A 13,368-nucleotide genomic window follows, 5' to 3' on the forward strand; every position below is an offset into this window, starting at 1 on the left:
GAAGTAGGTAGGTGAAGCATTATAGTGTGTGTGTGTGTGTGTGTGTGTGTGTGTGTGTATTAGCTTGGGAAAATTGTTTTTTGGTGCAATTGATTGTGTTCTATGGCTTAACTAAAAATTAATATGCAAATATTTATAAATGTTCATGATTATCTGCTTTATGAATGCATGATGTGAACCTGAGTTGATTTACTAATCATTTTCTGATGGGGAAGTTACTATACATCATCGCTTGATGCATTGATTTTTAGAAGCAATAGGAAAATTTTAGTGGCCAAGATGTACATGTCTAACATCTATGGGAACCTGCCATAGATAAATAAATGATTTAAAAAGTGGACAGAGAGGCACCACACACTGTATATACTTTCCCAAATGGTTTTTAGCAACATTTGAAAGCCTCTGGAGATGTTGCAGTGACCACAGAAAGGAAATGGGGATTTCTCAAGTACTCCTTGGGTTCCTATTACTTGCCATTCCTGATTTTGAAAACATTTTCTTTCTATCTCATGCTGCTAAATGCTCTTTATATAAAATTTTCAAAGAGTTCTGTCCAAATCTGAGAACACGGGAGTATGCAATTTCCAAGCTAGATTTCTGCTGGCATCAGCAGAGCTGCTTTTAGCTGACTAGCATGGCATGTTATTGTTGTTGTTTTAAAAAATCTTCTGTTTTTTGTTTTGTTTCCTATCTAGATAATTTAGGTCCAGAAATTGTGATTATGGAAACTGAGCTGGTTTCAGTTGTCCTAAAACAGCACACATTTTCAGTGCTGGGATTTAGCCAGTTTGCACCAGTTCAGCAGAACCGGTAGCTAATTTTTTGTTGCCCAGCCCAGAATGGACTGCCAGAAGCAGCATCCACACAGAGAACCAGTTGTTCACATATTTGAATCCCACCACTGCGCATTTTCCATCTGAGTTTAATTGTGAAATCCAGAGACAGTTTCAGTCTGGGGGAAAAAAACAGAGCATACTTTTTTTGAATATTGCTACTTAATTGATGATCCAAGCCCCATTATACCTTGCTTAACAACTTGCTTGCCTCTGCATTGTAATATATAAAGATGATATTAATTTTCCCCTGAAAAAGAATGTGTCTGTATGTCTTTGACGTCCCTGAGCTATCCAGGGCTTAATCCTTATTGGGTCTGGAAGGAAAATTATCTAGATTCTAAAAACAGATCCTTTGCTTTGTACTGAGAGTTTTTGGTTTTTTTTTGGGGGGGGGACATATATCTATGTTCTTAGGATAGTTGGATAAATTCAGTAGCAGCAGAGCTATGACTGATTAAACAAATGGATCTTGAGGAGAACCAATATATCTCCATTTTAGGACATCAATATATTTTTGACAATACACAAAAGAAATGGTATATTGCTGAAGAGTTTGACTAGAACAATCAAGCGATATCAGAACAGAAATCTTCTCTGGATATTATATATGAACTACATAATTAGTAATCTAGATATAAAATTCATAATTTAACACAATATTGTCCCTTTAGAAATCCTGTAATTGAGTATCTATAAAACCCCGGGAATACAGAATGAGGAGTAGGGAACAATAGAAACATTTCTTAATCTAAGGGAGTGAGAAAATTACATAGATGCCAATGAAGAAGTTATGTTGGCTGTAGCTGTTAGCAAAAATGAATTTAGCCCAAGAAAGAAAGAAAGCATTAGAAAAATAAATTAAATTTGTGTTTAGATCTCATGTAATAGCCTCTAGACCAGAAGTCCCCAACCTTTTGGGCACCAGGGACTGGTTCCAAGCAGGGGGCGTGGTTTTATGTGCTCCCTGCATCCTGCAGATGAGGTTTCACTTGTTTGTGCGGCCCGGTTGCTGGCATGTGGCGGCCCGGTACTGGTCCATGGACCAGGAATCGGGGATCCCTGCTCTAGAAAAGATGGCAGGTACACAAATCTAATTAAATAAGTAAGTAAATAAAAAGTAAACTGATGATACCCTATTCCAAACAAATGAATTCATCCAATAGTTCATGTAAATAATAAGCAGAAAAGAAGAAACCATAGAGTCCTAGGATACCCCAGAGTACTCTTTATCCAGTTTTAAGACTTGTCTAACAGATTATAGATTATATAAGATTATATTTTAAGTCATCTTTATGAATGGGTTCATACACGTTTAATTACCACAGTAACACTATAACTAGTGTATTGCAGGTATTATTGCTATAAATATTTTTCAGATACTGTATAGGGATGTGTTGGGAAATATCATTGTACGACACCAAATTATTCATACAGATGCTAAGAAAGGATAGGAAGGATAGGATAGGATAAGGTAAAAGATAAGGTAAAGATAACATAAGATGAGATGAAAGATGATAAGATAATATATAAAATAAGATAATGTAAATGATAAGAAGCAATGTAATATAAGATGTAATATAAGATAAGATGAAATAGTATAAGATGAGAGATAAGATGAAAGGTAAGGTGAGGCAAGGCAAGATAAGATGCAACATAAGAGATAAGAGATAAGAGATAAGGAAAGATAAGAAATAAGGAGAGATAAGAAAAGAGATAAGAGATAAGGAGAGATAAGAGATAAGGAAAGATAAGGAAAGATAAGAGATAAGAGATAAGAGATAAGAGATAAGAGATAAGAGATAAGGAAAGATAAGATAAGAGATGAGGAAAGAAAATAAGATATAAGAGATAAGAAAAGATAAAATAAGAGATAAGGAAAGATAAAATAAGAGATAAGAGACAAGGAAAGATAAAATAAGAGATAAGAGATAAGGAAAAATAAGATAAGAGATAAGGAAAGATAAGATAAAAGATAAGAAAATAAGAAACGATAAGATAAGAGATAAGGGAAAATAAGATAAGAGATAAGGAAAGATAAGAGATAAGAGATAAGGAAAGATAAGATAAAAGATAAGGAAAGATAAGATAAGAGATAAGGGAAGATAAGATAAGATAAGATAAGAGATAAGGGAAGATAAAATAAGAGATAAGAGACAAGGAAAGATAGGAGATAAGAGATAAGGAAAATAAGATAAGAGATAAGGGAAGATAAGAGATAAGAAAAGATAAGATAAGAGATAAGGAAAGATAAGATAAGAGATAAGGAAAGATAAGAGACAAGAGATAAGGAAAAATAAGATAAGAGATAAGGAAAGATAAGATAAGAGATAAGAAAATAAGAAACAATAAGATAAGAGATAAGGGAAAATAAGATAAGAGATAAGGAAAGATAAGATAAGAGATAAGAGATAAGGAAAGATAAGATAAAAGATAAGGAAAGATAAGATAAGAGATAAGGGAAGATAAGATAAGATAAGATAAGAGATAAGGGAAGATAAAATAAGAGATAAGAGACAAGGAAAGATAAGAGATAAGAGATAAGGAAAAATAAGATAAGAGATAAGGGAAGATAAGAGATAAGAAAAGATAAGATAAGAGATAAGGAAAGATAAGATAAGATAAGAGATAAGGGAAGATAAAATAAGAGATAAGAGACAAGGAAAGATAAGAGATAAGAGATAAGGAAAAATAAGATAAGAGATAAGGGAAGATAAGAGATAAGAAAAGATAAGATAAGAGATAAGGAAAGATTAGATAAGAGATAAGGAAAGATAAGAGACAAGAGATAAGGAAAAATAAGATAAGAGATAAGGAAAGATAAGATAAGAGATAAGGGAAGATAAAATAAGAGATAAGAGACAAGGAAAGATAAAATAAGAGATAAGAGATAAGGAAAAATAAGATAAGAGATAAGGAAAGATAAGATAAAAGATAAGAAAATAAGAAACGATAAGATAAGAGATAAGGGAAAATAAGACAAGAGATAAGGAAAGATAAGATAAGAGATAAGAGATAAGGAAAGATAAGATAAAAGATAAGGAAAGATAAGATAAGAGATAAGGGAAGATAAGATAAGATAAGATAAGAGATAAGGGAAGATAAAATAAGAGATAAGAGACAAGGAAAGATAGGAGATAAGAGATAAGGAAAAATAAGATAAGAGATAAGGGAAGATAAGAGATAAGAAAAGATAAGATAAGAGATAAGGAAAGATTAGATAAGAGATAAGGAAAGATAAGAGACAAGAGATAAGGAAAAATAAGATAAGAGATAAGGAAAGATAAGATAAGAGATAAGAAAATAAGAAACGATAAGATAAGAGATAAGGGAAAATAAGATAAGAGATAAGAAAATAAGCAACGATAAGATAAGAGATAAGGGAAAATAAGATAAGAGATAAGGAAAGATAAGATAAGAGAAAAGAGATAAGGGATAAGGAAAGATAAGATAAGAGATAAGGAAAGACAAGATAAGAGATAAGAGATAAGGAAAGATAAGATAAGAGATAAGGAAAGATAAAATAAGTTAAAATAAGAGATAAGAGATAAGAGATAAGATAAGATAAGAGATAAGGGAAGATAAGATAAGAGACAAGAGATAAGAAACGACAAAATAAGAGATAAGGGGAAATAAGATAAGAGATAAGGAAAGATAAGATAAGAGATAAGAGATAAGGGAAAATAAGATAAGAGATAAGAGATAAGGAAAGATAAGATAAGAGATAAGGAAAGACAAAATAAGAGATAAGGAAAGATAAGATAAGAGATAAGGAAAGATAAGATAAGATAAAATAAGAGATAAGAGATAAGAGATAAGAGATAAGATAAGATAAGAGATAAGGGAAGATAAGATAAGAGATAAGAGATGAGAGATAAGGAAAGATAAGATAAGAGGTAAGGAAAGATAAGATAAGAAAAATAAGAGATAAGGGAAGATAAGATAAGAGACAAGGGAAGATAAGAGATAAGAGATAAGAAATAAGAGATAAGAAAAGATGAGATAAGAGATAAGAAACGACAAGATAAGAGATAAGGGAAAATAAGATAAGAGGTAAGGAAAGATAAGATAAGAGATAAGAGATAAGGAAAGATAAGATAAGAGATAAGGGAAGATAAGATAAGAGATAAGAGATGAGAGATAAGGAAAGATAAGATAAGAGGTAAGGAAAGATAAGATAAGAAAAATAAGAGATAAGGGAAGATAAGATAAGATAAGAGACAAGGGAAGATAAGAGATAAGAGATAAGAAATAAAAGATAAGAAAAGATGAGATAAGAGATAAGATAAGATAAAAGGGAAAATAAGATAAGAGATAAGGGAATATAAGATAAGAGATAAGAGATAAGGGAATATGAGCTGAGAGATAAGGAAAGAAAAGCTACGAGATAAGGGAAGATAAGATAAGAGATAAGAGATAAAATAAGAGATAAGAGATAAGGAAAAATAAGAGATAAGAGATAAGAGGTAAGAGATAAGAAGTAAGGAAAGATAAGAGATAAGAGATAAGAGATAAGATAAGAGATAAGAGATAAGATAAGAGATAAGAGATAAGGGATAAGGAAAGATAAGAGGTAAGAAATAAGAGATAAGAGATAAGAGATAAGGGATAAGAGAGATATGAACATTCAAATATGAATGTTCAAAGTTTCCCTCCAAAACAGTCAGTGTCATCTAAAGGTTAGTTTCATTTTGGCTTCACAAGCAGTTGGAGTTAAGTTAGTTTCACTTTAGCAGGGATTAACACAACTTTATATATATTCAATACATAACAAATATCATAATCTTAGTAGAAAGGATTTTGAAGAAATTGAAAAAAATAAAATAACATGTGGAAAAGGAAGGAAGGAAGGAAGGAAGGAAGGAAGGAAGGAAGGAAATCTTAGGAATTGTCCAAGTAAATGAGATATATTGCTAATCAATATGTAGTAGGTTCTGGGATCCCAGAGCTTTATTAGTGGTCAATGTAAATTGGGATTCCAAAGGTGGCAGCAGAAATATATCAAATTATTATGATTTTTTATTTTTTAATGAGTTTCAGTTTTCCATATTCAAATATTCTTTAAACAATATCTTGGAAAAAGTCACACAATACAAGCTAGTACATTTTCTGGACCCTTTACCATGTGCAAAAATTTTGAATTCCCTCAGATTAGACTCTCTCATTCCGGATTTATTTATTTGGTAATAACTTTCTTAAATGGTCAAATCTGATAATAGCAATGCTTCAGAGGAGATCTTTTTTGTGCCAACCATTGCTTTATCACACTGGCAGTTTGTAACAGTTCTTATTACAATGGTGCAATGTATCAGATAAATTTTCTAATGGAAGCTCAGAAAAAAATCACTCAAATGTATAGTTCTGTGTAAACAGTGAAACTGTCCTTAAACAAACAAATGGGCCACTTTAAAATATTGCAGCTATAAATGACCATGACAGTAGCACTCTGCATATAATAAAAAATAAGTACTGAAGAGAAGCTGCTGAATTACTGTGGTAATAAACCAGATGTGATTATTATCATTTAACACGGTCATTGAATACCATGAATCCCTGAAGCCATTAAAATATTTATGATTAAACATTTGCTATTCCTTCTAACAGAATGTATAACTTGACACTAAAATCTGTTAAAATAATATTTTGGCTGCTATATGTCAATGCTGTATAGTGGTCAGCTAAGAACTGTCAATATCATGGGATAAATAGTTGAAACATTGGTCTTTTTAAAACAACCTTTTAAAGGTAACCATATAAAACTGACCTTATATAAGCTTTATTCTATGGATTTCAAGGGAAGACAGTTTGTATACAGTAAAAGAAAAGTTTAATTGTTCAATGGGAAATATATTTGCTATTGGGTGTGTTTATAACAATTAAAAAAACAAGACATTCTTTTCTTAATACCTTCTGTTATCAATAAGAATAGTTTTAAAAGATATCATATTTTCCCTTACCCAATTTAAATAATCTTAATTTAAACTAAAATGATCAGAAAAAGTAATTTTTTTATAGGGCAGAGATTTTAGCTCTGGCTGTATAATCCAAAACATCTGGATATGACATAGTAGCAGATTAAGAAAAAAGTGACATGAACACTACATTTTAGTCTGCATAATGACTGAAGAGTTGCTTTTTCAGATAAATCTTTTCATTAGAAGTTGCAAAGATCCAATTCTTGTGATCAATGAAAGTCAATTCACAAGATCGGTGGTTTTATTATTATGTTTCAAATTGTTTCTGGGTTGCTCCTTAAGGTAGCCAGCTAGCTAATAGTTACCATTTGGCTGTGATCTCTTATTCCATCATGCTTTATCTCAGTTTATTATAGTGATATTTCTAGAAACATTAATAGTATTCAAGTTCCAAAGTAAATATTAACATAACAACAACAACAACAATGATATGATTTAGAGCAGAAATTAAATTATTTAACCTTGTTTAACATAGCCTAATATAACATGCTATTTCAGTCGCCAAGACCCAATAATTTCCTTGTTCCAGAGGAACTATACTGTAAATGAAGCTTATTTACTGCATCCCAAATAATTTTAGGGATCAGGGTGAGAAAAGAGTATCTAAGAATAAGAACAGAATCACTTTTGGTCAGTGCTGAGAAAAAAGAAGTATACTTTGCTTATGGGATAATATTGCTAATACATTCTAGGTGGATTCAGAAGGAAAGCTTTTGAATCTATTCAAGGCATGCACCTCATTACAGACTTAGCAAATTAAAACACAAATAGGATTAGAAAAGAATAATGTAACAATCTCCCTCTGTGGTCCCTGGAGCATTAAGTCATAAATTGGGTTTGCATTAAATTGCTCCTGCAGTATTGAATTCAGAAAAAGAGCTATAGGCTTGAGATAAACCATGCTGAGCTGAACACCAACTTCAAAAATGCTTTGCTTCTCCTTCCCCCACTCAGGTTTTTTTTTGGTAGACACATCACAAATTTGTTAAGATCGGATAATTAACCAGACAAGTGGCATTTTGTGTCTTGATTAGAAAACATAATACAAAGAGGATATTGCAGCATGATACATTCACCCCCACAAACACCGATATAACATTAATGCCATAATTTTATATATGGTAGCTAATAGTAATCCTTTTCATACACACATCCTTAAATTTTAAAGTTAAAGATAAGAATAGAATTAAAAAACAAAAAAGTGGCAAACAAAATAAATACAAATATAAATATTAAAATGCAGAGATTCTCAGTATTCTCATATTGACATTCTTGATACAAATTTCCCAAACTGGTGATTTCAAGAAATATTAATAGTATTTTTTGCCTTCTGAATTTTTAACTTTGGTTTTTTACTTCTAATTTGTTTTTAAATATTTTTATTTGTGCTTTTATTCAGGTGTTTGTATTGTTTTATTATGCTGTTGCAAACCACTCAGTCACTTAGGGAGATGAGTGGTTAGAAATTTAATAAATAAATTTAATTAATTAATTAAAATCCAAGTGGGTGGATGTTTTTTTGGAACTGCAGTTGGTGCATCTTGCTAGTAGCAGGTTGGGAAACTTATAGTTCTCTTTGGAGCTTCTGGAATGCACCAAGTTAGTGAAATTCTACACCTTGATCCACACAGTTACGTAATTGGTTACTCCACCCTGGAACAAACTTTTAACTCCAAGCTTGTTTTTTTTTTTTAAGCAGCAAACATTAGACCCATTAAGCATTATAACATCAAAATCATTAAGCAATGGAACATTCTCCTAGGAGCCAACCTTATCTTTTAATCAAGTTATGGAAAATTCATTTCTCTTTAAGCCGTTTATCTTCTTTGTATATATACCTGTTCCAAGTGACCTATTTTTTAGCACTAGAAGTAATAAGAGAAACAGCACTACCATTTTTTTGTCTTATTGGAAATTAAATAATTAAACTCATTCATTCTAATTAAAGCTAGCTTGTGCTAATTATCTACCACTTCTGTCACACAACACCTTAACTTGTAGAGCCAATATAAATGTTGCTATTGAGCTCCAAAGAGAACTAAAATGGAGTCATAGTTTATTTTTGTCTGCACATGTGGCTAATTATTTAAGATTAAAAGCAGAAGAATAAATTAAATGAATACCTTGGGCCGAATGTTCTTTACAGGTAAATTAATTCAAAGGCAAATTTTAATATCCTTTTGTGAATATAGTTCTTTCATATGAATTTGATTTAAACTCAGACAAGGTCTCTAGATTTTGATTTTTTTTTAAATAGTAAACTAAATTTGCTTAATTTTATCTTGGTTCAGATAATGAAGAAAAAAACACTTTTCTGGAGCATAATCTTAGAAAATATTTCTTCCAGGCCCACTATACTTCTTAAGATTATTTTAACTTAGACTTTCCAATCTTTTGCTCCTTTCCAATGTAGGACTGCAACTCCCTTCATCCCTTACTGCCAATAGCTGTTTATTCAGTGCTATCACTAAAATGATCAATTTAGTGCTATCACATAGATTTCTAAATTCTTTTTTTCTATTTGAAAGCCATCTGAAGGTGCCCATATTTTCCATCTCTTTTAGCCCAAGTTTTCACTTGTGAGAATAGTTTTAATTAGACTGACTCCTGACTCCTGATAAATTGATAGGCAATCACTGCTATTGAGTGAATTAAATTTATTTTCAAGAAAAATGTCATCAATCTGCAGAAATGATGTAATCTTTATTAATACTGTGGTATTAATAGATGAGTTAATATGAAATTAGTCTAGCTTTAAACTACCCTGATCTAGTTTATTTTTCTAGCATGACAAGACTAGTCAAAAGTTGGAGAACTTAAAGGAAGCACTTAGTCTGTTTGACAAGGGACAACTCTTGAATTCTCAATTTTCATGAACTTAGTCTTAGCTGGCATGAAGGTTTTCAGCAAATTATGCCTTGTGTCATCTGCTTCTTGACATTGAAAGCCTGAAGAAGACAGCTCAAAAGTTGCATTAAAAGGGGAAAAGTACCTTTTTATCATGTTATTTGGTATTTAGTCAATGATAGGCTAACAGGTTCCAACATGAGCAAATGCCCAAATCTTTTAAGATTGCTCAAATATTATGTTATGATAAGCTGAATTAGAACTAATAGTTCTACAAATATAGCAGAAGCAACCTGTTTAAAGCTTTATGAAGTATAGCATTACAAAGGAGAATAAATAAAAGTATCTAAGAATTACAAACCTTTCTTGCAAATCTTTGATTTATCAATACAGCATTATAATAGACTGAGACACCTTTGCCTTTAGATAGGAAGTGAAACTTTTGGTGTCCATATTTATACTGGTACTCCAACTACTACTACTACTACTACTACTACTACTATAATAATAATAATAATAATAATAATAATAATAATAATAATAATAATAATAATAATAATAACAACAACAATAACAACAACAACAATAACAACAATAATAATAATAATAACAACAACAACAACAAAAAGAAATGGAATTGATGTTGAACTTGATAACTGCTGCGAGGTTATTAATAGCTCAATGTTGGAAAACAGATCGTTTGCCTACTATAGAGGATTGGGCATTTAAAGTTTCAAATTTAGCAGAAATGGCTAAGATTTCAGCTTATGTGAAGGATTATTCACAAGAAAGATATATAATGGTTTGGAGAAGGTGGATAGANTTATATTGTAAAAATTTGAAAAATTTTCAATAAAAAAAATAAAATAAAAAAAATAAAAAATAACAACAACAACAACAACAACAACAACAACAACAATAATAATAATAATAATAATAATAATAATAATAATAATAATAATAATAATAATAATAAAGTTGGAAGGGACCTCGGAGGTCATCTAGTCCAACCCCCTGCTCAGGCAGGAAACCCTATACCATTTCAGACAAATGGCTGTCCAGTCTCTTCTTAAAAACTTCCAGTGTTGGAGCATTCACCATTTCTGGAGGCAGGTTGTTCTACTGCTTAATTGTTCTAACTGTCAGGAAGTTTCTCCTTAGTTCTAGGTTGCTTCTCTCCTTGATTAGTTTCCATCCGTTGCTTCTTGTCCTGCCTTCAGGCGCTTTGGAAAATAGCTTGACTCCCTCTTCTAAACAAATTAGTAAAATTAGTTCAGGAGATTCTTATTGTGTAATAGTGATTTGTAAGATATGGTATATAAATGTATCATTTTATGATATAATCAATGATGATAGAGAAAAGTCTTACTTTAAATATATGCCATAGATTTCTTGCAAACCATTTATGCTTTTTGACATGAATTTAGTAAAACCAAATTAGCCATATGGTAGAGTTCAAATAGGAAGCCTATTTCAGTCTGGAAGAGTTCTGCCTTGACTTGCTTTGAAAAGGCCAATAGCATTAGGACAAGTGCAGCTTTTTGGGGAAAGAAATTCTATAATATGGGGACAATTACAGAGCAACACCACGTTGTGTGCTCCAGTTCTTTATTCATTTTATTAATTTCCACAACATCAATGCACCAACACTTTAAAAGAGCTTATATCTAACAATATAAATTTAATAGAAAATATCTCAGAAAGATATAAACATATTTAAACAATGACAGAAGCAATTATGAAAAGCAAATTTCTCTACATTTCTCATGGATCTTCAGACAGAATGGAATAATTAGGCAATCAAGCATTCGTAAAAAGTCTTCATTTAGTAAAACCAGTTCCTTCTGCGTTTTATTTCTGACTTTTTTAAAAAAAAATATATAGTATTTTATTTTATGTTGTTTAAGAACATTAGGGAAGAGGCTAGCAAATAGTTTCTGCTGTTTGTTTTGATTGTATTTTGGAATCATTCCACAAAAATATAAAGATCTTTATGAAATATTAGACTATATCTATGAATCTGATAGGATACATCAATTCCAATAGGAAATTTTAAAGAATACTTTATTTGAAATTTGTTACCCTATTATAATTTTGATATATAATTTCTAACAAAAACAAAAATCCTATCACTGTTCAGGATCTAATCTTATTAATTCCTAGTTGAAGACTGAGGAGAAATTTGGTTTCAGTAAATTTATTTTTAATAAAATGTGTTATCTGTAATAAATATATATTACACGAGTCAAATGAACCCAATTGTGAAAACACATTGAGCAGAAATATTGGACGAGTTTAATTTCATTGCTTTAAAAAACTGCCATTGAATGCTGCTTTGAATTAAATTCTATTTGTTTTAATAAAAGTGCTGAAGCTTGAGTGTACATATATTTGTTTCCACTGGCAGTGCATTGGATACAATAAAATTATATTGGCTGCAGTGCTTATGTCTCCTTTTCAGAGAAAATGGATTGAATGGAAAAATGAACAAGGCATGAATCAGCCAGCTTGTACTCTCAGTTAAACTGAGAAAAAACAGTGTTCAGTTGCTAAATGCTGCTTTGACAAAATTCTTTTCAGTGGCATAACAGTGAAAATCTGATGAAGTCTTATATTAAATTTGTCCAAATTACCTGTAAGAGTTCACTTTTGTGCTTGTGTGCATGTTTCTCTAATGTGACTTTGGTGCTCATCCGTGTTAAAACTGGCTCTTTTTTGCCATATAACCAAAGGCAATTTAGTCTGGAAGAAAGGCTGTCCATCAACTGTTCTGTTGTTGCATATGTTAATATAATATTTGTGAAAATTATATTGAATAAATGGAATCCTGTATGGACAAAACAATAGTGATGGAGCATCAATACCCAATCTATCACTGAATCCAATCTTACTACACAGACAAACATACGGTAGAAATGCAAATTCTGAGGCTCCAGGGCCGTTGTGGTCCTCAGGATCTGCTGAATGATGTCATTAAATGGTTATTTTTTAATAAGACAGGAGAATAACATGCATGGGGTGTATTTATATTAATTATATTTTATGTAACTTGTGCTACTGTACATTAAATCAATGTTGATTTTTGTCTTGAGTCCACCCAATCTCTTTGTTCTTACCCAGGTATGCCATACAAAATCTAAATGCAGTGTTCAGACGGAAAAGGTTGGGTAACCGTCAGGCCCTTCAGATAGTTATTCATCCTGGTTATCTTGCAACTCTTGCAATATACTCTGCATCGGGCTGCCCTTGAACACCATATGGATGCCACAGCTGGTTCAAAATGTAGCAATGCAAGCAGTAATGGGCACTTCTTGCTAGGCCTGATATAGGTTGCATTGGTTGCCAATGCAATTCAAGATGCTGGTCATCACCCGTAAAGCCATCCATGGTAGAGGACCTGGTTATCTTCAATCATTTCTTCCCACAAGGAATGTTCTGGCAGAATGGATATGCTTCGAGTTTCCTCAGTTAAAAGCTGTGGGACCAAGGAAGTGTGCCTTCCCATCACAGCTCCTGCATTCAGGAATAGCATTCTCGCAGAGATCTCTAGGGTACCCACTCTCCTGAGTTTCCAGAAGACCCTTGACCTCTGGGTCTGTTTTCATATTTAGGTTTAGTGTGTTAGTGGAGCCCATCATGGTTTTACTGCTACAGTTGTTCTCATTTCTGGGATGTTATGTTTTGTGGTTATGTTTTTAACTTTTTAGTTGTCT

The sequence above is a fragment of the Protobothrops mucrosquamatus genome, unplaced genomic scaffold, assembly GCF_001527695.2.
Source record: "Protobothrops mucrosquamatus isolate PMUCROS unplaced genomic scaffold, P.Mucros_1.0 scaffold12, whole genome shotgun sequence".
Lineage (NCBI taxonomy): Eukaryota > Metazoa > Chordata > Lepidosauria > Squamata > Viperidae > Protobothrops > Protobothrops mucrosquamatus.